Source organism: Lactuca serriola, chromosome 1 (assembly GCF_051521515.1).
Source record: "Lactuca serriola cultivar US96UC23 chromosome 1, Lser_US96UC23_V15, whole genome shotgun sequence".
NCBI lineage: Eukaryota > Viridiplantae > Streptophyta > Magnoliopsida > Asterales > Asteraceae > Lactuca > Lactuca serriola.
The window spans coordinates 197,724,122-197,749,525 of NC_136408.1; the positions used below are offsets into that span (position 1 = coordinate 197,724,122).

At 36.3% G+C, this 25,404-nt stretch overlaps 1 long non-coding RNA gene across 1 annotated transcript; it reads left to right on the top strand.

The window, feature by feature from the left end:
• The first annotated feature begins 24,277 nt into the window (after positions 1-24,277).
• On the top strand, positions 24,278-25,404 carry LOC145102857 (uncharacterized). The gene is made up of 2 exons (XR_013706285.1): positions 24,278-24,429; positions 24,871-25,404. It is a non-coding gene; the product is annotated as an uncharacterized LOC145102857 (long non-coding RNA).

Genomic DNA, 25,404 nt, shown 5'->3' on the forward strand with positions numbered 1-25,404 from the left:
CTCATCGCCTCCTCTTCTTCATCACAGTCCTCCATCTCTGAAGTTGCTATTCAGAGAATAGTTGACGCTTTTAATAAGGCTCATGAAGCCTCAGTTAGCTCAGCTACTGCCGCCATTGCTGCATCCACCAAAGCCTGTGAGGCTGCGATCGAAAAAGTCGAAAAACTATTTACTGATGCTTCCTCTCTGTTGAAGTCTTTACAGGAAACTGCCGAAGCCACCAAAACAAAGCTTGACCCCATCGTCAACACGCTGGCTACCTCAGTTGCCTCAGAACTAAAGTCATTTGCCACTCTTCGTCAAACTCTCTCAGAACACAACTCATCCTTTAAGGTGACGATTGAGGAGCGACTGACTAAGCTCCAAGAAGATCTTGCTGCTGAAAATTCTCTTATGGATGCTCTTGCCAAAAAGACCACTGCTCTGAAGGTCAAGAGTCTTCAACTCTCCAATTCTCAAAATGAGATTGACTCTCTTCGATCAGAAAGAGAGATTGTGTCTTCATGTGTTTCGGATGTCCACGCAGCCATCTCAAACATCCAGGAAGCATACGACCCGATTTTAAACTACTATGTGAGGCGAACTCTCGCAGAAAATCTTGCTCCTGCCCTTTCTCTCCTGAGCAAGATTGAAGGGCTCCATGCCTTTGTGTCCATTCCGAAACAAGGGGGAGAGAATGTGTCTCAACCGCCTCCTACTTCTACAGAAAACAAAACAACCGAACCTCCTCCAATAGGCCAAGCCTCAGGTTCGGGTGTCATAGACAAGGGCAAGAAAATTGCTGAAGATAGTGACGATGAAGATAAAGAGACCATTGCCGATCTTTTGAAAAAGCAAGACCGAGACAGGGACGCTGGCATTAGCGCTCGGGTTGCTAGAGAGGCTGAAGAAGCTGAACGAAAACAGAAAGAAGCTTACGACCTTCTCGAGAGTAGGAAAACTCTTTTTCCTCCTTGGACTCTTGAGAAGTTATTGAAAGAAGCCATCGAAACACCAAGCATCTTGTGGCTAGAACCAGTGATCTCACTTGATCGGGTTAATTCTGTCGATTCTCAGTTCGACATGTCACTGACCCGAAAGGCGTTCGTCTTCCATGCCTTTGACAACATTGCCGAGTTCCCTCATCCTCATCCAAAGGTTGACCGGGATTTGGTCGAGTTCTATCTGAGGGCCGCTCAACCACAGTATCAAACATGGAGCGCTCAAAAGATAGTCAATGTTCGGGTCCTCAAGCCGTATCTGGAAGGAAACTTCACCAACGTTTAGTTTAAGGTGCTGAGAGGATCTGGCAAGACCGAACGTGCCATTTCGCTTGCTGGTCTTCCCAACTTGAATCCACACGACTGGATAATTTTGCATAACATCCTTCTTACAAATGAAGCAGAATATGGTCCGATCATTGACCACTTCAAGAGGATGCTTGTCTGCTACATCATGGAAGTCGCCAAGATGGATCAAGCGATAGCGAGTGTCTTCAAGAAAAAGCCTACTATTTTTCCTGTTGGCTCAGCAAGTGATCTCAACATGATGCAGATGGGGAAGATAGACCCGAAGAGAAATTCAGTTATGTTTACCAGAAACGAAGGCCAAAAATGCATGTTCGCTTTGGCAGATAAACATCTCTATACCACTGCATGCCTGGAACATATTTTGAGTATCATTCATCGGTGCAAGCAAAACTCATGTGACGACAAGAAATACTTTGATGATATGATCCAGTGGTATATCCGCTTCAGACAGACAGTCCTCGTCATTATCCCTCGTCTGTTTGCTACCACCAAGAAGGTTCCAGCAGCTGGACCCAGCAAGAAGAAGTGATAGTCTCGCTCCAAATTGACGCAAAGGGGGAGATTGTTAGGTCCAATTTAGTGTTGCGTCTTTGGGCTCGTTAGCTAGTCCAGTTTTGTCTCCGGTGTGGGCCTGTCCATCCGTGAGTTATTTGTAGGGTTATTATATATAGATGCTTGCATGCATTCTTTATAGATAGATTAGAGAATATTTGATAGAGTTTGAATAGCGTTAACGTTCTTATCTTTTGTAACCCTAGAATCCTCTACAACGGAAGTTCTTCATCAAGCTCTGCTGAGGATTGGTTTTAATCATTCGACTCATTCAGATCCATACTTGTGTTTTTATCTCACTGTTTTTACTTTATTTGTTTGCCTGTTATAAAGATCTAATCGATCAAAGAGTTTTATAAACTCATCACATAGTGAGTTTACTACATTACTAGTTTAACAAAATCACAATACATGATTGGTATAATCACATGTGATTGTTATTGACCTATTTTGACTAGTGTTATAGAAGATATGCTAAGAGCATGTACCCTAGAATTCCAAGGTAACTGGGATGAACATTTACCATTGGTAGAATTTTCCTACAATAATAGTTTCCACTCGAGCATAAAGATGGCACCTTATCAAGCTTTATACGGACATATGTGTCGTACGCCGTCATGTTGGCTTGAGGCTGGGGAGAAGCAGTTTATGGGACCGGAGATAGTCCTTCAGACCGCCGAAAAGCATAAAATAATCAAGGAAAGAATGTTAGCTTCTCAGGATCGTCAAAAGAGCTATGCTGACAAGAAAAAACGATTGGTAACTTTTGAAGTTGGGGATTTGGTGTTACTTAAAGTCTCGTCGTGGAAGGGACTTATATGGTTTGGTAAAAGGGGAAAGTTAAGTCCAAGGTTTATTGGACCATTTAAAGTTCTTCAGAGAATATGGAACCAAGCTTAGAAGCTCGAACTACCAGAAGAACTGAATGGGATTCATAACACATTTCACGTATGTTATTTAAGGAAGTTCACGGGAGAAGTTCCCGATATGATCCCACTTTCGAAGTTAAGAATTGATGAAAACAAGAGATTGATCAAAGAACCAGAAGCAATCGTTGACCGAAAGACTAAGAAATTGTGACGTAAGATGGTTGAGTTAGTGCTTGTCCATTGGAAGCATGCGAATGGGCCAAATCTCACCTGGGAGACGAAGAGTGACATGATGAGTCGCTATCCGCATTTGTTTGTTGATGTGTGATTCCGGGGATGGAATCCTCCAAAGGTGGGGAGAATTGTAACGCCCGCGTTTCCAGGCTAGGCATTATTGTTAATGTAATAGTCTAGGTTAACCCTTGTAACTCTTTTTGAAGTATTAATGATGAAATATTTGAGTATTATGTGAATTATGTGTTTATTTTCTTAATTATTATAATTTAATGAATTAAGAATAAAATAAGAGTCAAAATTAAAGTGTGAGATAAGCCTGATATCTTTGCATGAAGATGTAGTGGTTGAAACAAGGATTTCGGAGATATAAAGAATGCCGAAATCCGAGTTATAACGAAGAAGTTATGACCTGTCAAAGTTTCGCGACAGAACTGACGACGCTGAATGACGTAAAAAGTGAAATTTACGTTAGAGAGATATTTAGCCTTAGTGATCTAAACGAAAGTTTTAGAATACGTTAAACCAAGAGCATGCATAAAAAGAACGCCCAAATCTGACTTTGTATGAGGAAGTTATGATTTTTCGAAGTTTTGACTTAGCAGTATGCAGCCCGAATACTCGATTTGAGATCGAGCAGTTTTTAGCCGAAAAAATCTAAACGAGAATAGAAGATCTCGCCGATAGTAGTCCAACGGTTAAAAGACAGACGAAAACGGACGTCGGATGAAGAAGTTATGAATTTATAACGGAGTTTTCATGTCCCGGCCTACTAAAAATAATATAATAAAAATAAAGTCAAAATTAGCCAACGGAGTCTAAAGGAAAGTTGTAGAGCATAGTCTCACCTACGCGTGGATAAAAGAACGTCGAAAACGGAGCTTGTATGCGAAAGTTATGAATTTTTGAAGATCGTGGCACACATACCAAAGCTTATCCGAAGCGTACGCCCAGCGTAACCAAGATTACGCCCAGCGTACTGAGTACACCCAGTGTACTGAGTACGCCCAGCGTACTTGCAAATTACGCCTAGCGTAATCCCAGACCCGGCAGCCTATAAATAGAAACCGAGATCAGCCATTTTCTTTGCTCATTTTCTCTTCCCTCTCCCGTTTTGCCTCGATTTTCGTACAAGAAATATCTCGAAGCCCCGGTATCATTCTCGAGCCCCGAAGCAAGTTCCGAAGCCCCGAGGATCTAGAGAAGTGAGATTCCCGAGCCGAAGCTCTACCCGCGAGAAGCCGTTTTTTTTGAAGATCTTCCTGATCAACTGAAGAATACTACTTTTACAAGTTGTAGTGTTGTCTGATCTTCTTCTGATCAAGTGAGTGTATAGTCACTTTCATCTTACACATAGATATGAAGTATTTTATAAAATATGTGCTATGTGTATATATATTGTTGTTTATACGTGTGAGTGTGTGGTTAGTTTCTTCTAACACTTAAACATGAAGTATTTTCTTTGAAATACGTGTTATGTGTTTATACATTATTTGTTTATTTGAAATAAGTGTTGAATAAATTATTTATAGAAATTTTAAACCGTATATGTATTTTTATCTACAAAAGTTTTGGGTAAAGCATGGGTAGATAGTTGATGTGTGTTAAAATGAAGAGAGGTCTCGATGTTGTTGTTTTTTATTCAGTCATCTAGCGGAGTTTAGATGACGACCACAGACTTTTCTAAACAGTCTTGTGGAACACTAGCAGGCTCACCACCTATAGGTGTTAATGAACTTGGGTGTTCATTCCTTGTACTCCATCCCCCCCCCCCCCCATGGTTGCCTTATTTGACATATATTGATGGGAACCCCCGAAGCATGTGTTGTCGCCCGATGAAATATTCTTAGATTAGGTCCCTTGAGAAAAGTGTTTAGGGATGTAAAGTGAGGATAACGAGAATGGGTAATTGGGTTTTTGTTGGTTGATGAAATTAATATAATTATTTATTGTGGATTGAAAACCCTATATGATCACCAGGCACCCAAGCCTGACCCACTCAGTTTCTTTGTATTACAGGAAGTGGCGTGAGGGCATAAGATGGATGAATCATCAAGTTGTTTTGTTTACAAGTCTGTATATGTATATATTTGTTGAATGACTTGTAATGTTATCGTTTATGCTTTATGGTCTGTATCGGAACATGACATCTCGGTTTTTGATTATGAAATGAAATTATATTTCTTCATGAAATGTTTTGATAAAAATCTATTTTATCATGTTTTGTTTTTGGGAACAAATTCCGCATCTCTTTTAAAATCAAAAGGATTTACTCTGAAAATGTTTAAAAAACATAAATGAAACTGGTCTTTTCTGGCCGAAATTTTAGGGATGTCACATAGAGTTTTCTATAGGGTCGAAATAGGGCTGGAGGCTAATTAATGGAAGGAGACTTGGGAAATATATATGTTTAAATAGGGACACAACCCTAAAAATTAGGGTTTGGGATCTCACCACGTACGCCCATCGTACGTGCCCATGCCTCATCATTTACAAAATGCCACTATGGGCCATTTTGCAACATTTCTCATACACAAGGGCTAAAACGCAAATAATCTTCATACTTAGGGTTAAAATCAGAAATACCTCATCATCGGGATGTTACAACATCAAACGCTTTTATCCCCATATGCAGGGGATTAACTTTAAATGTTTTCCCACTAATTTCTAACTTGCAATCTCGGTACATGTGATGGACGGACATAGAATTTTCATTAGAAATTTCTATAACATATACATCATCTAAAAGTACTATAGGCACATTCAAATTAAACAAAATCGTATAATACAAAATAGTATGTAAAGCCATAGTCAAGTAATATATGGGAAGGAACAACATGTAATCTTGGTTGTTAGATTCCTTCCATGCGTGAGGTACAATGTCTTAATGGGTTAGGTAGTTAGGGTTTTGTTTTTGGGAACGTAATGGCCATGCAAGACCATAAAGTTGGAAACTTTGTGGTTAAGGACGTTATTGTAGGGTTGGATCTGAATTATGGAGAAAAGAGTTTAAGGATTAAGCTATTAATGAAAAGGAAAAAGACTTCATCCTGAACGTTGCACGTTCATAGTCAGCCATCATATTTTCTGGTCAACTCGAGTACGCCAAGCGGACAAGCTGAGTATGCTGGCCATACTCAACTGTGTTAACCTAGTTAGAATTTTAGTCTTTGACCTGTTTTAACCAAGTTTGACCTAAGGGTATTTTGGGTATTTTGAGTGGTAATTGAGATTGGTCATTATTTGATGAATAGGTTACCGTTTAAGCTGATATTTGGAGTTGTATAATGTTCAACGATCTTTTTCAGACTGAGAGGTGATCTTTCCTCGCTGTACGTATGGGCCGAAGGCACCAAGGCCGACCCATTGGATTGATATACTGGTGTGTGTGTGTGTATATATATATATTGATTGATGATATGTTGAGTATCTGGTAGATCAGTATGATTGCATGATTGTTGCTGAATATGTTGGTTATCTGTTATATGTCGACATGTTATGTTGGGGTTGAGACTACTGCTTTGCGCTGTCAATCAACAACCCAGGGCAATCCAACTGGGAGGTTGTGGGCCATGGTATTCCAACCAGGAAGTTGTTAGCTAGGGTAATCCAACAAGGAGGTTGTGGACCAAGTACGTGACATCCATGGCAATCCAAGTAGGAGGTTATAGGCCAGGGTAAGCCAACTGGGAGGTTATGGAACCAACATGTAGGATTGTATATGTTATGTGTTGTGTGGTGCTACTTTGGCGGAACTCATTAAGCTTTGGCTTACAGTTTCAATTTATTATTTTTCGTACTTCAGATGACCATAGTAAGGTGAAGGCGTGATCGTGCACATCCTTTAGTTTTTATGTTGTTTGGATTTTGGGATACTCTAATTACTAAAATACACTTTTGAAACAATGGTTTTGTAAACATTTATGGTTATCGGTTGTTTTTGAAAAGTTAAAATTTATTGTGGTTTTTGGGATGTTACATTTATCATGTTACCTTTCTTTAATACATCGAATTATTCTTGTAGATTCTCTATATCTCTAGAAGGGCATAAGTTATTCTTAATTCTTTTAATAAATTCTTCCAAGACCAGTTATGAAGGGTATTTCTTCCAAAAACATTGTATAACACATCCCAACAGGCTGCAATATGATCTTTAAGTACTCGAGAGGCATAAATAACCATATCATTATTTTTTACGTTTTTTGTTGTCAAACACTTTCTACATTTCATAGATCCAACACATAGTAACTTCTGGTTTAAAGCTGAAATGGTACACCTATGTCTTGCAACCCATAAAGTACTTGAAAGTACAACCACTTCTCATATCTTCTTTTAATTCAGAATACTCACATTCTCTAACATGAGACGATCCCTCTTTACCAATAATTTTAATCCTTTTAGGCGGAGAGGGACCTTGTTGAGATCCTTCCAAATGTATATTAAGAATAGGATTCACATATTCCTTAACTTTATCCTTCCTGCTATCAAGAAGAGCCAATATGGCTTAAACTATAAGAGGTGGTTGACTTCCTTCAACCCCCCCCCCCCCCGATAACTTTTGGATCTACTTTCTTATGTATAATTTCGTATGTAGACCCGTTATTTGACCCATGACTAGCCTCTTGGGGCCTTTTCCACTTCTTGTCCTCCTCATTGTCTAGAAAAGAGATCAATTTAATTATTAACTAATAGAAAATACACATCTTGCAAGCAGTCTAACTAAGCATAACATTAGTGACTCTTATATTATGAAACTCTATGGTAATAGTTTAAGGCCCTATTTGTTTACCTCTTAATTGTAAAATTAGGAGGCAATGTCTAAAAGATTCAGATTTAGATTGTTTGTTTGCATCTTATTTTTTACCTCTTAAAGTTGTAAATGCCACTTAATTTCTCAAATATTAAACAAAGTCTGAATTTTTAAAAAACACATGCATTTCCTATTGTTACGTAAATGATCGAACCTTCACCAAAATAGTGCCTCCTCTTCTTCTCCCCTTCCGTGTGCGTTCTTCTTCCCTTCACCAACAGATTATTCGACGACGTCGCCGCACCCCAACGCCGCCGCCGCCGCCGTCTTGAACGATTCTGCCACCTCCGACTCCGACAAACCAAGTTTGTTCCTTCCTTCTTTCCCCTTAAACTCGATATTTTTCTGCTTTTATGAATGGTTTCATATGAAATAAATGAATTCAGCTTTTTATTCTGCATCTGAAAATCGAATGTGACAACCCGAAATTTCCATTCTGAACAAACCATATCAAGCCAATAGAAGTTAGAACAGTTACAGTGAAATTCCAGACTTTGGGTATAAGTTTGAGTATTTCAGGATTAGCACATAAGGAGATATCAGGCGAGTGGATGCACTAGGGCTTTGTGCAACATTGTTATTCCAATACTCTATAATATTAGAGTTCATTCCGGGAATAAAATATTTTCTGCCAAAAATCCCAGGACTATATATAGAAATCTGAACCATATTCATTCATTAGTTACATTTCCAACTAGAGAAAAGCCGAATTCTCTCTCACAGATCTTCGGGTTTTCGTCCCACATCGTGAGTACTTCTATCTAGTTGTATTATATATCTTAGATTGTGTTTCATAACATCAAAATCGGATCAAAACCCCAAGATTTGGGAGTTTACCGCCCAAGAACACTTGGAGAGTAAACTCCTTTTTAAGGGCCAAAAGTGTGCCCAATGTCCCTCAAAGCCTTGGAACTCAACCTAGGAACTACCATTACATGTTTTAGACCACAAAAAAATTAAGAGTCAATGCTAGAAGTGAGTTCACGGCCAAGGAAGTTCTTGGGCCGTGAACTCCATTTTTAGGTGCCAAAACACCCTAAAAACCTTCCTTAAGACAAAAGACTAATTTAGACATGTACCTAAATGATTTTAGGACTAGCAAACACCCTTAGAACACCAAGAGTAAGGTGTTCATGGCCCAGGAAGTTCTAGGGCCGTGAACTCCATAAAATAGTGCCAAATGGTGCTATAAACTCTTCTAAAGCCTTGTACAATAGCCTAGTTTAGTTCCCGGTTAATTTAGGGACTTGAAAACACCATAAACATCCTCCCAAGGGAGATTACAGCCGTAATCTCCAAGGGATATGGTCCCAGGGCCATAAACTCCTAAAAGGAGTTATATAATGCACTAAACTCTTCCATAGACCAAGCCATTAAGTAGAAATGCTTATTAGGGCCTTATAGAGCATCAAACATCAAATGGTAACCTAAGTATGAGCTTACGGCCGTAAACTCATGAGTTTACGACCGTAAACTCATTTGGTAGTGTCATTAGGGCCGTGAACCTCATGGTGGAGTATTCCTTGAGCCCTACACACAATAGCTTCCCCTACAAACACTTAGATGCAATCCTAGAGGCTAATAACACTTGATAAAGGTGTTTAGCATGTCCTAGGGTGTCTTGACTTCTTTATTAGTTGTTTATAGACTAATTTGTTACATACATGTGAAATTATATGTTAACTAGGATCATAGAGTGTGTTCAAGACTTCACTTGACACCTAGCAGTCTTACCTCTTCAGTTCATCCGTATCACCCACAACAGGTGAGTTCATACCCCTTAATCAATGTTTTAAATGTTTTATGGGGGGATACAAGTAGAATCATGCTAGTTATTATATCAATCACATGTGATTAATAAGCAGCATTCAAATGATTTACTACACATTAGCTGTTTTACCAAACAGTTGTTATTTAAAGGATTTTCATATACGTTTTATATGTTTAAAACTCTTGATTTAATTGTTCATTATACACTGTATGTTTCATTTCAAACTCATTTACAATTGTGTTACAAACAAATGTTTCTTTGTATTTAAAACTGTTTCGTTAGATAAATACTTCCAATCCGTTTTATAGATTGACATCAAGTCGATCTTTTCTTAGATAGTAATCCTGTTCAAAAGGTTTTACAAAACTTATTTTATGCTTTTATATTGTCAATTGCATGCCTATATATGTATGGTTATATAAGAAATGTTTAAAGAACTTAGGAAGGCTATTCACCTTATTTCCTTTTCGCGCTTGAGATGTGGTCTGGTGGGATATCGGGTATCCGTCCGAAGGTCGTTTTAATATTAGTTATATATCATGTGTACATTTATAGTCATAAAGGTTCTTCCAGTTGAGTTCAATACCCTTGGGTAGCAAGGGTACACATCCATGTTCATACGTACCAGTTACATTACTAGTAAGCTACCGTATGGGTAGTTTAGGAAGATACTAGGACTATTACTAGAACGCGATATCATACAATGATTCAGTTCATTCATGAGTCAATACTTGCTAGATAGAGAGAACATACATTACAGCTAGTACACACAGTACATTACTATACATGCTAGATAGAGAGAGAACACACGTTACAGCTAGCACATGCAGAACATTACAGTACATTACTATACTATTACATATATATGTTTTACATGATTACGCTTACATGAGTACGTTTACATATATACGTTTACATGAGTGCGGTTACATATACTTGATAGGACATACATCACTAGGTGCTATAGCATATAACAAGTTCAGGATCTAACTATACCGATGAATCACAACGCATTGTGGTAGTTATATCGGGTATACATGATCATAGTAATGTGGATGTTCACGGCTTGCATACAGGCAGACATCGTGTAAAGGTCCCAAAATCCCTTTGACAGGGGAGCGTTTAGCCTGGGATCTAGCCATCACATTAGGCCTTATCCCTCAAATAAGGCAATAGGAGTACAGAGGTAGTCACTTATTACAAATACTACAATACTTACGAAATTACCCTAGACTTAAGGTAATTAGTACGGTTGTATTTCCACACTACACTATAGTACTATTGCATTTTCCCATTACATTCACTTCGTGAACATTCACACGACTCACGGTAATGTAGAAACTATATTTTTGGTTAATGATAGTCAGATTTGGGAAAATACACACTCTTACAAGAGCCACACACACAGATACTAGATGCCTTGGTAGAAGGATATGATTAGTAGGAAGCATAGGGCTTCCTAGGATCATACAAAACATTTTCAATACTTACAGTTCATATACATTTTCTATACTTACAGTTCATATACATTTTCAATACTTACAATTCATATACATTTTCAATACTTACAGTTCATATACATTTTCAATACTTACAGTTCATATACATTTTCAACACTTACAGTTCATATACATATAAATACTTACATACAAATTAAGACACTAAAATACTTATGATCTCACCAGCTTTATAGCTGATACTCGCTTTCAAAATAACTTGTATCCTCAGGTCAACCATAGACAGGTACCGATGCAAGGTTCAGGGAAGATGGTGCTCGTTCTAGACGCATCTTTCATTTTGATTTATTCTTTAGTGTCTATTATAATTTGACAGAACACACTTGTATTAAAATTATATTATTAATGCAATGGATGATGTTGTTGCTTGTTTACTAGTTTTCATTGTTGTGATACTGCACATGACGTCCTCCGCCCCAGAACGTTTCCGCCGTTCATGGTTTTGGGGTGTGACAGATTGGTATCAGAGCATTGTTTATAGTGAATTAAGTATATCAACCCATAAAAGATATACTAACTATAAATACATTGGAATTAAAATACTCTGACCAAGAGTTTATACTTTAAATAATAAAATATTTAATTAAGTATACGTGCCTGCATTCATACTAAAATCAGTGTCGCTAGGATAGTAACACAGGTGGACTTAGAGACATATGGTCAAAACTGGGAAGATATAGCCTGATCACCTATATTATCCGAGGATTGACTAGCATGTGCCTAAGTGTAGTTGTGTGGTTGCAACAAGTTTAAAATCTTACCAACAATATCACAATGAGAACAGTAGAACATAACATTAAATTTAAAATACCGTAGGGGTATTTGGTGTTACTATCAGTACTTTATACTTGAGAACTAAACAGGGATCTTCATTACTAAGTTGATAGTTGCTAAGTGGATACACTAAGGCTATATGTAACTAGGATGTTATAGACTTAGAATCTTTGAAAATTTTGCTTTAACCCTATTATGTGTGAATTTGGAATTAAGATCACTTATTCGAAGGCCTATACTGTTTCGATTACACATAACTGGTATGCACTTCACAAATAGTGATGTAACTAATGAAGATTTTCTAAATAATTATCTAGATAGTTCGTCTAATGATTATTTTCTTACCCCAATTCTCACATAGGTAACATGGCTGGACTCCATCCCCACGGAAACGAATACCTTCCGAACGAAGTCATTGCTGGATGGTTTGAAGAAGAGCCAGAGGATGATCATCCTATCCCTTTGAATGATCACCATGATGAAGATCTTTCGGACGGTGCTAACTCCGAACCAGAGGTTGAGAACCTACCCTAGGCAGCTCCCTTTCAAATTCCTAACCCTCGTCCGACTTTTCAAGGCCCGACGCCTGAGTGGGTGGAATGCTTGGAAAAATAGAACCAAGGACAAAACCAGCCCATGCCATTTAATGATGACCGAAGCTTCTATGACCTGAGTAATGGGGGCTCAGCAGACAGAATCTTGCCAATCTTGGTCCGCAGAGTGGCCCAAAATGAGATTCAAGGCATGACAGCCCTACATCAGATCACCGAAGTTGTCGCCGATGCGAGAATGCATACCCTCCGCACCATTCGTCTAGAAGATGCTCGTGAGAGATCTGAGAGAAACCATGAAACCCTGATGCAAGCATTGGCTGAATCACGAGCCAAAGTTATAGAGCTCCGAGTACGCCAGAGGGTGTACGAAAGACACCTACTTGATGTGGAACGTCAACTGGCTGAACTGAGAGTTCACCAGAGGGATGACCGTCGCCAGTAGTAGACGCTTTACTTTATTTTCCTTATTAAAAGGAATCATTTTTCTGTCTTTACCCGATGTGGCATTTTCTATGAAATTATCTTGTATCGTAAGTACTTTTGGTTAGGTCTTTATGTTGTCAAGAACTATCTTCTCTGGATATGATGTAAGACCTTTTACAAGGTCATTTTCCTGAATATTACGTCATTAATATCAAAGATATTGACAGTCGGCTAACTTCTATGTCATTCTTTATTCAAGTACTCTTATCGTACTTTCATTGGAGTCTATCTGAAACAGGCTTTAGTCAAGTCATTGGACTATAGTAATTTAGCTCCGGAGACATCTCCAAGTCTTTTTCAGTGGTTGGTTCATGTTATTCGCCACCCCATGATACCTCGGCTTGAATGACAAACGTCTTGAGACCAGTGTTTGAACTTACTTTCACTCGTTACTAGGACTGCATCATAAGGATGTAGGTCAACCCTTCATAAATGCACTTCCACTCAGTACTAGGACTGCATCATAGGGATGTAGGTCAAACCTTCGCGAACATACTCCCATTCCGTGCTAGGACTGTATCATAGGGATGTAGGTCGAACTTTCGAGAACATACTCTTACTCTTTACTTGAGCAATCGAAGTACATCAAGGGTCAACCAGAATCACTCACAGATTCCTTATCTTTTGTATTATAGAATCATGTCTTCATCCGGAAACAACCAGTGAAACAATGAAACCCCGGCCTTTCCTATGGATGCCGCTACATTCCAAACCGCAGTTACAGCTGCCGTGGTGGCTATCGTAACCGCTGTCCTTGCGCACCGTAGCGTTATTAGCGCAAGCAATACTGATGACGGGGTTGAAAATTTCGATCATAATATCAATCCAGGAAGTCATCAAATAGTAACAGTAGCAGGCTCGCAAAGCCGAAAAGCAGAGAATAGGAAACGAAAGCGTCAAGCCCAGAAAGGACACAAGAGATCCCAAAGACTTGCCATGCCACAGCAATAAGTGGAAACTCCTGCAGAACACTTTAGGAAGCAATTTCCAAGGTGGAGTAATGAGGAAGGCACTCGTGTCCACATAACATTGGCCAAACACCGCACTCCCGCCACAAATGCTAGTACTAGCCAGTCATGCCACCAATGCGGTGAAATAGGGCACTTCAAGAAGGATTGCCCTATAGCAAAGAACTCTGGCACATACAGGAAGATTCTCAGGATCACAGCTGCAGGAGAACCTGATCCGGAACCACGTTAATGTAATTTAGGCATTTCGTTGTAACAGACTTATAAAACCATCCAAAACTAGTGCAACCAGAGTCTTATCTTTTGCGGGATCATGTCGGTATAGGGATGCTCGTGCTGCGTATACTTGTCTTCTGTAGTATACCTCGTTCGCAGCAATAGTCTTGTAGTAAGTCTAAAGTATTGTAACTCTGTCGATGGTTTCATGGTTGTGTTTTGTTTGTAACGCCTTATGTTCAAATCTAATGTCTTTAAGTTTCTTTATGATTCCGACATTACCATACGACTAGATTCAATGTGATCTGCACCATACCAGCTTCATAAGTACATCTCTTTCTCAGTAAACGTCTTTTAACGAAGTCGTCACTTCAGAACGCTGAAGTACTCATGCATGGAGTACCTCATATTTCTTTTCTCTCCAAAGAAATCCCAAAAGTACCACTCATACAGTACGTCAAGTTCAAATCCAAAGATCCATATGGTTGACCTGTCACTGAAGAATGTATACATAGGGGTGATATATAATCAAGGTTCTACAGGTTTAGAATTGATGGTTCCACTTTAACTTCTTTTTCCTCGATGGGATATGAGCTTAAAGAAGAATCAGTTATTCGACTACCTTTTCAATCTTAATTATATACGACTCGTATACACGATATTGTGATCGTTGAACCAAGTATGAATTCTAATATGAACTTCAGGACGGAGACTGCCCAAGATTTATGAGCATCGCATCGTCATGTGAACAAACTTAGAATCCCGTATGACTCCTGTAAATAGAATTAGAAGACTAGACTTATAGCTGATACTTACAGTTCATATACATTTTCAATACTTACAGTTCATATACATTTTCAACACTTACAGTTCATATACATACAAATACTTACATACAAATTAAGACACTAAAATACTTATGATCTCACCAGCTTTATAGCTGATACTCACTTTCAAAATAACTTGTATCCTCAGGTCAACCATAGACAGGTACCGATGCAAGGTTCAGGGAAGATGGTGCTCGTTCAAGACGTATCTTTCATTTTGATTTATTCTTTAGTGTCTATTATAATTTGACAGAACACACTTGTATTAAAATTATATTATTAGTGCAATGGATGATGTTGTTGCTTGTTTACTACTTTTCATTGTTGTGATACTGCACATGACGTCCTCCGCCCCAGAACGTTTCCACCGTTCATGGTTTTGGGGTGTGACAGATTAGTATCATAGCATTGTTTATAGTGGTTTTTGAAGTTAAAAAACCAACCGAAAATGTGTACAATCCAACAACCAACACCTTCAATCTTTCCAAAGAAGAATGGGAACTAGAAACAGATGTATTTTGTTTACTTATAAAAAAATATATTATCATGTTTAAATAATAAAATATTTTTTCCAACCACTTAAACAAACATGTGGATTCTTTGAGACGCATGCCACTACCCTACCCCGACCTTTGCACATAATTGTTTGAAGGCGTGCCTGCGACAAACATTCATGGTTGGGGGCTAAGTTCTACCCTTACCCTTCCTACTCAAGATTCAATCCACTATAGTTTGCATGAATTTGATGACATCAATTCCACTAAATAAGAAACTGTAGGTCCTAGTGAAGAGTCCTCCGCTCAATCAAAAAACAAAATACTACAGATATGGCAAAGAGTCAAAACAAGAGTAAAGATAAGGGTAAAGTTAAGAGTCAAGATAAAGGTAAAGATGCATCAAATTCAAGATTGCTTGTAATTGGGGAAGATATTGCCACAGTTGCTAAGATATTTGTGGAAAAGTATGTTTCTTCAAATTTGGGTGCGTGCATGGAAAAGTTGGAGAAGTTAGGATGGGGAATATTAGATCCAAGATACACTACTGTTGTTGCTCTTTTTAGTGAAGGTGCGGATAAGTGGCACATGTGGTTAATCATTGATCCAATTATTTGTGAGAATTAGGTCAAGAACGTTGGAGCACATTATGCAATGTTTCATTAAGTAGAAAATTTTAATCATGAAAATGCGCAACTCAAAAATGTTATTGAACGTGCTTACTGTGTTTTAAAGGCGAGATTCCTAATCCTAAAGCAAATGACTCCCTTTCCTTTTTTAGTGCAAAGAGACATAGTCATTGCTTGTTTTGTAGTCCATAATTTCATAAGGAAATGTAATATTCATGATGAGCTATTTATGACATTCGGGGCAAATAATGGTCAAGCACAAGGAGGGGAGAATTATGGAAAAAACATACAGGATATGAAATGGGGTTCACAAGGCAACGAATACATGGCTAATTTGCGTGACCAAATTGCGAATTAATTGGGGTCAAATTAAATTTGTAGGATTTTATTTGGATTTTAGTATGATTTTATGGATTTAAAAATATTTATGTTGGATTTGGATTTGTATTTAGTTTTGGTTTATGCTAAATTTCGATTTTATATGGTCTTTATAATTTTTTTTTATAATTATTTAAGAAATTGATTATGTTATTTTATAAACAAACACTTGAATTCAATAAAAAATAAACAGAAGGGTAACATGGTCATTTTTATAATTCATCACAACAATTCAGAGTTCTCAACCAAACAACATGTTAAACATTCAACTCTTAAAATTTCAGACCCTCTTAGAAATTCAAACCTCTTAAAAATTCAAATCTTAAAAATCCAGATCCTGTCAAACAACCCATAATTCTGTATTAGTCAATCCATCATAATTCACTTAAATAATGGCTATGATGGCAAATTATAATATGCATATTTCAAAATTATTTAAAACATATAAAACTTCCATTCTTTTAAAAAAAACTTCAAACAATTTAAAGTATAACATTTCCAAAAGTAATAGTGGGGGAGTTTTAATGTGTAGGATAGTTTTAGCGTTCTTTCTATAGAATGAAAATACCCAAAAGAAAATACATGAATCTCATCTTTTGATACTTCAATATATGCTTTTGTCCAATTTACTTCTCCATATAATGAACAAATTTATCTGTTATATATTTTGGTCTTCATAGTGAGGATGGTAAAGGAACTATTGATTTGGATAATGAGTGTGAGTGCATTCAAGAAGGGTTAAAATGTCCACTCCTTGAAGTTGAGGATGATGCAATGACTTTGATATAAACATCAAATTGTGGAGTTAAAGGGAGAAATGATTTGATTATTTATGAACATGGGTCTTTATTTGACTTTTTAGATGTTGACATTGATGAATGTGACAATGATCCATTAAAAATGTAAGTAAACTAATATATATGTATATATATATACACACACACACACACATATATATATATATATATATATATATATATATATATATATATATCATACTTTCATTGTCATTTGTATTGCAATAAGGTTAAACATTTGATTGGGTTGCTTTTAGTGTTGATGAATCAGATAATGAGGCATACAAAACTGTAGATAAAGATATTAAAACTCTCAGGTTCAAGATGTAAAAAATGTTATCTCACACTGAGCAAAATGAACAGGAACATATGTAATCATGTCCTGTGAAACAAAATATTGATCCAAGCAGCTAAAGTAATCATAATTGTTGTGTTGATGTTTTTAGTGTAAAGGATTTGAATTCAATTCAACTTCTAGATTTCCATTTCCTCCACCAGGTTTGTAATCTTTATATAAATTTTATTATCTATCTTCTTTATGTAATATGTGTCACACTCATTTGCAGATAAATATTACCTTTGTGATGACGCATATACAAACACTCGTGGGTATATGGCTCCATACCTTAATACTAGGTATTAGTTAGCCGATTTTCGAAGAGGCAGACCTTTAACTAGAGAAGAAAGGTTCAATTATGCTCATGCACAATTTAGAAATATTATTGAGCGTGCTTATGGTGTATTGAAGGCGAGATTCCCAATCTTAAAAGAAATGGCTCCTTATCCTTTACAGTGCAAGGAGACATAGTCATTGCTTATTTTGCGGTCCATAATTTTAGAAAGAAATACAATATAGAAGATGACTTGTTTACAAATTTTGAGGAGGAGACTATGGTTACTCCGGACATCCAAGGTGAGGGAATTGATAGAGAAAATATACAAGGCATAGAATGGGGTCTAGAAGCTGTTCATTATATGTGTGTTTTGCGTGATCAGATTGCAAATCAACTACTTTCACCTACTTTTATTTAGATATTAAATGATTTATGTTTAATTTACATTTTGTATGACAATTTTTAGTTGTATTTTTAAATGACTTGTGTGTAATTTACATTTTGTATGACAATCTGTATGTTTTTATAATTATTCAGCAACTTCATCCATCACTATATATAACAGCAGGGTAAAATGGTCATTTATCATCACTCAACACATTCAGTCAAACGTACAATAAAACAACATTATTTCTTACTAAGTCAGGATTTCTTACCCAGACAGACCTTTCCTAGTCAGTACTTTCTCAATCAGCAACTATCAAACGGGGCCTTACTCTTTTGAGAATTTTCTTTTTCAAGCTCAGAAACTCTCACATCCAAATTGCCAATCAATAAGTCTTTCTCAATGGACTCTTGCTTCAAAATTACAATCTCTTGTTTGAGCTCATAAATGGTTTGTTGAGAGTATTCACCACCTCTTTGCTCTGAGCCAATAGATATTCCCTTTCCTCTTGACTGGGGAATAGAGTCTAGAAAAGCAAGTAGCTTGGCTAACTTGACAGATGAAGAATCGTGCTCTGGACTCTGGAGGTGGTGGGGCAGAAGAGCTTCTTGAGGCAAAAGTTTCCTTATTAGCTAAGAAGACTTCATCAAAAGGTGGGCTTTGATCATCTTGATTAACCCGGGTTGGTTCAACATTAGAATTTGGTTGTTGTATTGGTTCAATAATAAGCATTCTCGGCCTTGGATCTTTACATCTTCGCTTTCTTGGCATCAGGGAGGTATTTGAATCGTCTTTATCACTCCCAGATGGAGATTCAGTAGTAACAAGAACTGCTTGGTGTGGCTTCCTCGCAGTTGGATGAAATTTTTAGATAAGGGCTTCCATATGTTCGTGTTGGAACATTTGGTTGCTTGAAAATGTTGATTTCTTTCTCTGTCCTAGCTAGAGAAATCACAACCTCATTGACTGGCTCCTTCGATGGTTCAAACACAAAAACATCCTCCTCCTCCTCCTCATCATCATCATCATCATCATCATCATCATCATCATCATCATCATCCTCATCATCAGAAACCTCAAATGAAAAACTGAGATTTGATTTTGATGGCACCACATGTTCCTCGGCCTCCATAGCAATTGGAGTACCAACAGTTTCAACACCTTCTGTCTCTACGGATTTTCCAAATTTCACCAGTTCTTTTGTTCCCTTGAAAACAACCTTTGACGCTTTTCATACTTGTTTCATGAGTCCAAAGGTGTTTGGACCCAGTGACTTGACATCAAGAGTATCAGCGGTCCTTTCCAGCTCGGGATGCATGTCATCAAAGATCATTTGTAAAAACCAAGGCTACATCAAGAAAAGATCATTTTTTCCAAGAAAGGTTGCCCCTCATTTCGTTAAAAACAAATTTTGAGAAATTGTACTCCCAGTCCACTGTTAGTGCAACAAAGGTTGATGTTTCTGTTTGGCTTATCTCATCCGACCCGCCCTTTCTTCCAGAAATGCAGCTAACAAAAGTATGGACCAAAAATCTCCAATAAGGGGGGAGTAGCTTCTTGACTGTTGGAGGAAAAATTCCTTCGTAATTCATCCTTTTTAATACTTATGTGATCTTGACAGCAGGGAGATCTGTTGGGAAAGCAGGAGGATCTCCGAACTGAAGCACATCCCAAATGACTTTCTTTGTAATAATGATTTGCTTGTCTTTCACATAAGATTCAATAGCACCAGCACCATCCACTCCTGCAGCTAACAAAAGTATGGGCCAAAAATCTCCAATAAGGGGGAAGTAGCTTCTTGACTGTTGGAGGAAAAATTCCTTCGTAATTCATCCTTTTTAATACTTATGTGATCTTGACAGCAGGGAGATCTGTTGGGAAAGCAGGTTGATCTCCGAATTGAAGCACATCCCGAATGACTTTCTTTGTAATAATGATTTGCTTGCCTTTCACAGAAGATTCAATAGCACCAACACCATCCACTCCTGCACAGTTGAACGATGCATTCCTCCAAAAATCATTAATCATGTCCTTGCGTATGACTGGATTGACACGTGGAGCGTGGGAAATTCTGCAATTGTTCAAACCCACGATCATGGATTTGAATTCATTATGCGCGACAGGTGGATCAAAGAGATATCCAACGATATTCTCTAGAATCAACAAACCTCAACTGGTCTGCCATTTATCTGCACCAAATGAGCCAAGTGAGAATAATAAAAATTAAAATTGAAATTTTATTTTCTCAAAAATTCAAATTTTGGTAAAAAAAAATGTTGATTTCAGTCAAAACATAGTGATTTCGGTCAAATTTGAGATTTCGGCCGAGAACACTGATTTCGATCGACAACCCGGATCTTCATTGGATCCTGTTCCAATCGCCGTTCGTCGGAAAAACTCGTCAAAACAATTCAAAACCTGCAAATCTGTGGAAAACAAATACACCAAGAACAACGTAAATGCCATTTCCACGATTGAAAATCAATAATCTACCTGATTCACCAACGAATTTGTAACACAAACACTGAAAAAGACAGATTTTTCAGGAAAACTCGAAACAAACTTTGAGAGAAGACAACAATGGAGGATTGTGGTTTATTGATGGGAAACCCTAATCAGTCGAAGACGACATTTATATATGCTCTTAAATGATCTCGACCCAGATGGCCCACCAAAGTATTTCGGCCCAAGAATAAAATACATGTTTTTAATAAAAAATTCTTTCGATATTACATTTCAAAGACCAAAACAAAGATAAAAAATAAAACTAAACACTCATTTTAAATTATATATATATATATATATATATATATATATATATATATATATATATATATATATATATATATATATATATATATATTTAATTTTTTATTGGTAATTTCTCCCCCTAAATTTGTGCATAACAGAGAAAGTATGTACAAATTTAAATAAAAACAAAAATGTAATAAATAGATTATAATAAAACAAAACTTTTAGGATCAAACATGATGAAGAAAATTTAATATTGTTTATCAGCACATACACACTTGCATGGATAACTTTGGTCAATCACCAATATTGTGCTCCCCACTTAAACACAAAGGATATTTACAAGTTGGACAGATTATAAATGACAAGACATTGGAATTATATTCCTAAATAGACCATTCTGCTGACGACGACCATGGATATTGTTGTCTACTTATTTGACCCATGACTAGCCTCTTAGAGCCTTTTCCATTCCTTGTCCTCCTCATTGTCTAGGAAAGAGATCAATTTAATTATTGACTAATAGAAAGTACACATTTCCAAGTAGTCTAAATAAGCATAATATTAGTGACTCTTATATTATGAAACTCTATGGTAATAGTTGAAGTCTAGAATAGTTAATCCATCCTAATTCACTAAAATAATGGTCCTGGTACCAAATTATAACACCCATATTTCTAAATTAATTAAAACATATAAAACTTCCATTTTAAAAAAAAAACTTCAGATAGTTTGAAGTATAACATTTCCTAAAGTAACAGTGGGGTAGTTTTAATGTGTATGATAATTTTAATGTTCTTTCCAATCAAGAACCAAAGCAGATTGAAAATACCTAAAATAAAATACATGAGTCTCCTCTTTTTGATACTTTAATATATGATTTTGTCCAATTTACTTCTCCACAAAATGAACAAGCTGATATGTTATATTCTGGTCTTCATAGTGAGGATGGTAAAGGAAATGTTGATTTGGATAATGAGTGCCCATTCAAGAAGGGTTAAAATATACACTCCCTGAAGTTGAAGATGACACAATGGCTTTGATATAGAGATCGAATTATGGAGTTGAAGGGAGAAATTATTCGATTATTTATGAACATGGGTCTTTATTTGACTTTTTGGGTGTTGACAATGATGAAGCTAACAATGATCCATTAAAAAATGCGGTAAACTAATATTTTTTTTTTCATACTTTCATTGTCATTTGTATCACAATAAGCTTACAAACATTTGCTTCTGCTTTTAGTATTGATTAATGAGATAATGAGGCATACAAAATTGTAGATGAAGATATTGAAACTCTCAGGTTCAAGATGTAAACAATGTTACCTCACACACTGAGCAAAATGAAGAGGAACTGATGTAATCATGTCACGTGAAACCAAATGTTGATCCAAGCAGCGAAAGTGATCATAATTGTTGTGTTGATGTTTTTTGTGTATAGGATTTGAATGATGATTTGATGACAACTTTGAAAGGTAATCAAGATTGATTATAAAATGAAGAACTTATCAAAAACATTGAAAGACTGCTTTGAGACTCTCTAGGGACAAAATTTGGAAAGTAAAAAAGCATTATGCAAATTTAGGAAAGAAATGAATAATGAAAATGCTGAATTGAAGAAACAAGTTAAGGATTTATAATTGATAGAGATAAGACGTTGGAGCTTATGCAGAACACATTTAAAAATAAAGGTTTAATTAAACCTTAGTTTTAGCAGTATGTAGACTTTACAAAACAAACAGTTTTTTTTCTTGTAAACTACAAAAGTTTGGTCTACCTCTTATTTTGTAAATATTATGCAAATATGGTCCAAAAAATGAAAACCTATTTGCTCTTGAAAACCAAGCAACACCTAAATCCATTAATAACAAAACTATTGGAAAATAAATCATTAAGTGGCTTAATATGTGTACTTATCCCATGGTCTACAAATCATGGATTAATTTAATGAGAAAATGAGAGCTTTTTTAAAATTAAATTTCAAGCATATATTTACAATGATAAAATCTAACATTAACATAAAAGCAGTGACGAATCCAGAATTCAAATTCACATGTGTCCAAATTGAACGACGTATCAAAATAAACGACTTATAAAATTTTGGTGATCGGGTCGGGTTGTCAATAATCAACTTAATGCAACTGTAATATAACAATGAACCAAATTAAAAACAGCTAACATCATATACAAACTAAATCAATAAAATATTTACATTTTAAAACTATTTTAAATTTTTGATTTTTACTATTTTACTCCAAACTAAATAATTAAATCTAAAATCATATAACATAACATTTGTTGATTGATCAAAAGTTATAAATTTTTGTTAGATATATGTCTAGTTAATTACGAAAAGTGTTGCACTACTTTTTAGTTTCTTGACTTTGACCAATAGGTAATAGGCTATAGCAACAATTGGTTTATTTTACCAGAAGACATTAAATGACTAAATTCTAAAAGATACATAAAATGAGAGTGTCAAAATAAGACCTCAAAATAAAAGACACGGGAGGAGGAAGTCGTCTCCGATCCAATGAAATGGTAGAATTGATCAGGTGTAGGAGATGTGTACCAAGCTGTAGGATGACACCGAGGTGGTGCCGACAAAGAAATCGGAGCGGAGATTGGTTCAACAACGTCGGTGACGCAAAAAAAAAGTATTTTTTTGTTTAATTAGGTTTTCATCCTTTTTTTTTCAAGATTAGCTTCTCAATTTTCTTATATTGACAAATTTGGAATTATTATAAATAGATTATGATATCTATAGAAAGATTTTATTTTTGTTAAATACCTTCTAACCTTCCTATTTTTAATCATAAAAAAAATCACGCTCATAGAAATTTTCTCTTTAAAAATCCCAAAGATTGTTATAAATCATCTCTTTATTTGCGTTGCTAGTTGCCACAGGTGTCCACGAACACCTTTTGGCATGATCTACCATATAATCTATAAAAAATTACCAAATCAACGAGTGTCGAGTTCATGATATCACATGTGTCCATCTCACATATACTATATAATCTATAAAAAATTACCAAATCAAGGGGTGTCCATGAATACCCTTGAAACGCGTAGCTTCGCCTCCGCATAAAAGAGTTTCTTTAAAAGTTATTAAGTACATATATGAACGAAAACCATTTGCCATGATCAAATTATTTTGGATCTTAGTTTGGGGTTATATTTGTCCAAAACTATATAAAAATTTAGTGTAACTAGACTTAAAATGTAATATTTAAAAACTTCAAGACCACTTTAGATTCATTTTGAAAAGATTTAAGGGCTAACTGTGACTTCAAAATCTCATATACTTATTTGCAATAACATAGGGACTTGTGTGAAATATTTATACTACTTTGAGTAATATTTAAAGGCTACGATGTACGATGTCTTACCGTCAGATCTATAGTGTTAAGAAAAGAAAGGCCGACGGCAAACCTAGTACTAGATGCTTTTCATCAGATCTACTGTACCTGTGACCTTCCGATCTAATGGTTTTTCACAGTTACTTGATTGAGGTATCTATATTTCTTTGAGCAGTACGTAAAGACCTTAATTGGTTCTATTTTCTGTGTAAACCTAGTATATATAGAAGGTTTTCATTACAAGGTCGTATGTGAAACGTTTACATTTTCGAAAGATTTAGGAGATAAACTAGTATCGGATGCTTTTCCTCAGATCTGTTGTTCTTATGAGCTTCAGATCTAATGGTTTTAATCAGATCTATTGTGATTGAAACCCCTCTTTTCATTTCTGATCTGGGTTTATTTGTTACTTTCCGTTTGGGTGAACAAACCCCTTTTCACTTTTTGAATTCGGATAAACCGGAGATTAAGCAGGGTTTTAATTCTCACCCGGGTTTATATGGCCACAATCTGCCTACCTTTCTTTCGTTGATTACCAGCTTTCTTTCAATTAAGCTCACGGGTGAAATCGATAATTGTTGGTGTCTGGAACAGATGATGTGTCATATAAACAGCCATGGTATGGAGGGTGTCATCCATGGTAGAATAATAACCTCCAAGGAGAATGGTGATTCTAAAAGTAAGGAAGAAGACACTCCGGTTGAGTGGAAAATATCAACACTATGAATCAATGCTTCATTTCATTTGACTTTTGTAGTCATAATGTAATTGGGGGTCATTGATTTTCTTGCATTCAGCGGAGTTTGCAAGTCATTAGTTGTTGATTTTTTATAATTCAGCGGAGTTTGCAAGTCATGAGTTGTTGATTTTCTTGCGTTCAGCGGAGTTTGCAAGTCATGAGTTGTTAGTTTTTCTTTTATTTAGTAGAGTTTGCACGTCACAAGTTGTTATTTTTTATATTCAGTGGTGTGTGCAAGACATGAGTTTTTGATTTTTTTTATTCGGCAGAGTTTGCAAGTCATAAATTGTTGTTTTTCTTATATATAGTAAAGTTTGCAATTCATGAATTGTTGATTTTCTTGAATTCGGTTAAAGTTTGCAATTTATGAGTTATGTTGCTATTGCTAA